This window comes from Odocoileus virginianus, chromosome 1, assembly GCF_023699985.2.
Source record: "Odocoileus virginianus isolate 20LAN1187 ecotype Illinois chromosome 1, Ovbor_1.2, whole genome shotgun sequence".
In the NCBI taxonomy this organism is placed as follows: Eukaryota; Metazoa; Chordata; class Mammalia; order Artiodactyla; family Cervidae; genus Odocoileus; species Odocoileus virginianus.
In genome coordinates, this window is record NC_069674.1 from 29,338,570 (window position 1) to 29,344,442 (window position 5,873).

A 5,873-nucleotide genomic window follows, 5' to 3' on the forward strand; every position below is an offset into this window, starting at 1 on the left:
GATCTCTAGTCTTTCCCATTCTGTTGTTTTCCTCTATTTCTTTGCACTGATCACTGAGGAAGGCTTTCTTATCTCTCCTTGCTATTCTTTGGAACTCTGCATTCATGTGGGAATATCTTTCCTTTTCTCCTTTGCTTTTCACTTCTCTTTTTTTTCACGGCTATTTATATGATCTCCTCAGACAGCCATTTTGCTTTTTTTTTTTTTTCATTTCTTTTCCATGGGGATGGTCATAAAAATTGTCTCCTGTACAATGTCATGAACTTCTGTCCATAGTTCATTAGGCACTCTGTCTATGAGATCTAGTCCCTTAAATCTATTTCTCACTTCCACTGTATAATCATAAGGGATTTTATTTAGGTCATACCTGAATGGTCTAGTGGTTTTCCTTACTTTCTTCAATTTATGTCTGAATTTGGCAATAAGGAGTTCATGATCTGAGCCACAGTCAGCTCCTGGTCTTGTTTTTGCTGACTGTATAGAGCTTCTCCATCTTTGGCTGCAAAGAATATAATCAACCTGATTTGGGTGTTGACCATCTGGTGATGTCCAGAAGTGTGGCGGCTGTGACAGATGGCTTGGAAGCATGGCAGAGAAGAGTTACCCCATGTCCAAGGAGTGGCGGCTGCGTGGGCACAGGAGGGCCAAGAGAAGCTACTCCACATTCAAGGTCAGGAGGGGCGGCTATGAGGAGATACTCCTCGTCCAAGGTAAGGAGCAGCGGCTGCACTTTGCTGGAGCAGCCGTGAAGAGATACCCCACGTCCGAGGTAAGAGAAACCCAACTAGGTGGTAGGTGTTGCGAGAGGGCATCAGAGGGCAGACACACTAAAACCATTATCCCAGAAAACTAGCCAGTCTGATCACAAGACCACAGCCTTGTAGAACTCAATGAAACTAAGTCATGCCGCATGGGGCCACCCAAGACGGTCGGGTCATGGTGCAGAGGTCTGACAGAATGTGGTCCACTGGAGAAGGGAATGGCAGACCACTTCAGTATTCTTGCCTTGAGAACCCCATGAACAGTATGAAAAGGCAAAAAGATAGGATACTGAAAGAGGAACTCCACAGGTCAATAGGTGCCCAATATGCTACTGGAGATCAGTGGAGAAATCCAGAAAGAGTGAAGGGATGGAGCCAAAACAAATACAATACCCAGTTGTGGTTGTGACTGGTGACAGAAGCAAGGTCTGATGCTGTAAAGAGCAGTATTGTATAGGAACCTGGAATGTTAGGTCCATGAATCAAGGCAAGTTAGAAGTGGTCAAAGAGGAGATGGCAAGAGTGAATGTCGACATTCTAGGAATCAGCAAACTAAGATGGACTGGAATGGGTGAATTTAACTCAGGTGACTATTATATCTACTACTGTGGGCAGGAATCCCTTAGAAGAAATGGAGTAGCCATCATAGTAAACAAAAGAGTCTGAAATGCAGTACTTGGATGTAATCTCAAAAATGACAGAATGATCTCTGTTCGTTTCCAAGGCAAACAATTCAATATCACAGTAATCCAAGCCTATGCCCCAACCAGTAATGCTGAAGAAGCTGAAGTTGAATGGTTCTATGAAGACCTACAAGACCTTTTAGAACTAACACCCAAAAAAGATGTCCTTTTCATTACAGGGGACTGGAATGCAAAAGTAAGAAGTCAGGAAACACCTGGAGTAACAGGCAAATTTGGCCTTGGAGTACAGAATGAAGCAGGGCAAAGACTAATAGAGTTTTGCCACGAGAACGCAATGGTCATAGCAAACACCCTCTTCCAACAATGCAAGAGAAGACTCTACACATGGACATCACCAGATGGTCAACACAGAAATCAGATTGATTATATTCTTCTCCATATTAAGCATATTAAAAAGCAGATACATTACTTTGCCAACAAAGGCTCTTCTAGTCAAAGCAATGGTTTTTCCAGTAGTCATGTATGCATGTGAGAGTTGCACTATAAAGAAAGCTAAGTGCCAAAGAATGGATGCTTTTGAACTGTGGTGTGTTGGAGAAGACTCTTGAGAGTCCTTGGACTGTAAGGAGATCAAACCAGTCCATCCTAAAGGAGATCAGTCCTGGGTGTTCATTGGAAGAACTGATGCTGAAGCTGAAACTCCAATACTTTGGCCACCTCATGCAAAGAGTTGACTCATTGGAAAAGACCCTGATGCTGGGAGGGATTGGGGGCAGGAGGAGAAGGGGACGACAGAAGATGAGATGGTTGGATGGCATCACTGACTCAATGGACATGAGTTTGAGCAAGCTCTGGGTGTTGGTGATGGACAGGGAAGCCTGGTGTGCTATAGTCCATGAGGTTGCAAAGAACTGGACATGACTGATTGACTGAACTGAACTGAAGTGAACTGATATTAATCCTGCTAGTTTTAATTTTGATCACAACCCTAAATTTCTATTATATACTCAGTGTAGTTTTTTTCACACAGCACAGTGATTCATACTAATCTGTAAGATTAGACAGAATACTTTGGGAAAACTTATAAAAACATACACAGTCATATCTTTTAATATTAAAGCGCTAGTGGAAGCAACAGTTAGAACTGGACATGGACCAACAGACTGGTTCCAAATAGGAAAAACAGTACATCAAGGCTGTATATTGTCACCCTGCTTATTTAACTCATATGCAGAGTACATCATGAGAAATGCTGGGCTGGAAGAAGCACAAGCTGGAATCAAGATTGCCGGGAGAAATATCAATAACCTCAGATATTCAGATGACACCACCCTTATGGCAGAAAGTGAAGAGGAACTAAAAAGCCTCTTGATGAAAGTGAAAGAGGAGAGTGAAAAAGTTGGCTTAAAGCTCAACATTCAGAAAACTAAGATCATGGCATCTGGTCCCATCACTTCATGGGAAATAGATGGGGAGACATTGGAAGCAGTGTCAGATGGTGACTGCAGCCATGAAATTAAAAGACACTTACTCCTTGGAAGGAAACTTATGACCAACCTAGATAGCATATTCAAAAGCAGAGACATTACTTTGCCAACAAAGGTCTGTCTAGTCAAGGCTATGGTTTTTCCAGTGGTCATGTATGGATGTGAGAGTTGGACTGTGAAGAAAGCTGAGAGCCGAAGAATTGATGCTTTGAACTATGGTGTTGGAGAAGACTCTTGAGAATCCCTTGGACTGCAAGGAGATCCAATCAGTCCATCCTAAAGGAGATCAGTCCTGGGTGTTCATTGGAAGGACTGATGCTGAAGCTGAAACTCCAATACTTTGGCAACCTCATGTAAAGAGTTGGCTCATTGAAAAAGACCCTGATGCTGGGAGGGATTGGGGGCAGGAGGAGAAGGGGACGACAGAGGATGAAAGCTGGATGGCATCACAAACTCGATGGACATGAGTCTGAGAGCTCCGAGAGTTGGTGATGGACAGAGAGGCCTGGCGTGCTGCGATTCAGGGGGTCACAAAGAGTTGGACATGACTGAGTGGCTGAACTGGGCTGAACTGACCTGAAGTAGTTCAATGCTAAAGAATCTGCCTGCCAAAGCAGGAGACACAGGAGACATGGGTTTGGTACCCAGGCTGGTAAGATCCCCTGGAGGAGGAAATGGCAACCCACTCCTGTATTCTTGTCTGGAGAATCCCATGGACAGAGGAGCCTGGTGGGCTACAGTCCCTGGGGTCACAAAGAGTCGGACACAGCAACTGAGCACACTCAGAAGGAATTAATTTTACAAATCTACAACTGTTCTCTTTGTTTTCTTTATGATATTGGGGCTTGTTTCCAAAACCTTTAATATGCCAAGTGTGTCTGCCCCTAAATCCATAGTGCTTAAAAAGATGTGCTGAAGGTCATGATGCCCATTTTTATTGGAGATTTTTTAAGGCAGGGTTTTATTTCCAAACCTTTAAGGAAAGTGCTTTCTGAGTGATATTTTGTTGTCAATAATAAATACATATGCTAAATATTTATCAAATGGAAAACAGCAGGGCTGCTGAGTTTAACTCGACTCTGTAGAAATAATTGTTAAGCTGCTTTCTCATAAAGGCTAATTCAAGGAAAAGCCAATAATAGGCTTCTATTGTTTTTTTTTTTTCCTCTGATTGATGTTATTACCTTAGCCTGTTAGTCACTGTCTTATGCTGATGGGTCTTAATTTCTTCCTCATTAAATATTAACCTCATGAAAGCTGGCTCTAAGTGTTCCATAGAGTAAAAAATGTATATTAACAGACAAAGTTTTCCCAATTAAGTTTTCCCATACATTTTCTTAAAAACTTGATGCCTATAGTATTATAATATAACCTACTATATGATATATATCTCTTAAGTTCCACAATTCTTCGTTAGGCTATGAATTTTCTCATAACTCTATTTCATGTCATAATCAAAGAACACAGATGTCTCTCCATCTGAACAAATTTTAGAACTACTGGACTATCTTGATAGTACAAAAGTGCTTCTCTTCCAGTCTTCCTAAAAATGAGCTTCTTTTGTAAGTATATAAAAATACCTATTTCGTGTCACTTATGCTAATGGGAAAGTCACTCTTCAGTTTGAAAGGCCATGTTTTTTATGAAGCAGGAGTGTTTTACAACCTGAAAGAGAATTTAATTGTCATTATATAAGGGCATACACTTGTCATTGTTGTTGTTTATTTGCTAAGTTGTGTCTTTTCAACCCCATGGACTGTAGCTTTCCAGGCTCCTCTGTCTATGGAATTTTCCAGGCAAGAATACTGGTACGGGTTGTCATTTCCTTCTCCAGAGAATCTTCCCAATCCAGATATCAAACCTGCATCTCCTGCATTGGCATGTGGATACTTTACCACTGAGCCAGCAGGGAAGCACCAGGATGTGCATTTAGTCTTTGTCAAAAAGTATTACTTTTCCCTTAGGACTTGAAATTTCTTACATTCAAGATCAACAGCTTTCTTGGAAAAGCATACAAAGTCTTAGGACCACATTTTGAATAAACTGTTCCCTCTGTCAAACCAGTTGCCATGCCCTCCTCCAGGGATCCTGCTGTTGTTAACTAAGCTGCTTAAAATAACATTGCTAAAATAACATTAGGTTGATTTAAATCCTCACTTTTCTACTCAAAGTTGTTGAACTATAAAGCAATTTAGTGGCCTGTGGAATGTTACTAAGGTTTTTTTTTTTCAATGTCCATAGTCAAGATTATAACTTAAAACACCCCATTATCCCAGAAAATGATGTAAGCCAGAAGAAGTGGGATACCAGGCAGAGTAGGCAACAGAAACTAGGAAACTAGGCTAAGGCCAAACTTCAGGTCTAGGGACTGCACTAATATTTAAATGGGAGAGTTTGATCTGGGTTCTCCAGACACCAGATCTGAATGTCAGGGTACAGACTGGAGTGGCAAGGCAGGCACTTGAAGGACAAAGGTTGTGGCCAGGTCACATTGTTTTGTCTTAGGCAGGCATGACTTAATTTCACTTTCTGCCTTTGTCCTGACAGGAATGGTTTGGAATCTAGGGTTGCCCTTGCTTTGTTAATGGCACTCTTTTCTCTGTACATACATATTTTAGCAAGGTAGGAAATTTGAGCAAGGTGAAATATGCAAGGGCTGGCTCCAAACTGTAACAAAGAAAGAGTAAAGAGTGAGGGCATATTCCTGATGGAAACAGACAACTGGAAGTTTCTATCTGAATTTCAAAAATGCACAAAACTTTCACCTAGAAATGCTGCTTCTGCTATTCATTGCAGCATTGCCCATCATTTCCAATTTGGAAACAGATGTCTATCAGTCAGGGACTGGTTAAATAAAACGTGGCTTTCCACACAATGGAATACTATGCAGCTGTAACAAAGAGGTTACCTCTCCATATTGATACAGATATTCATCAGGTAAAATTATTCTTTAAAGTACCTATTTGTTTTATATATAAGTC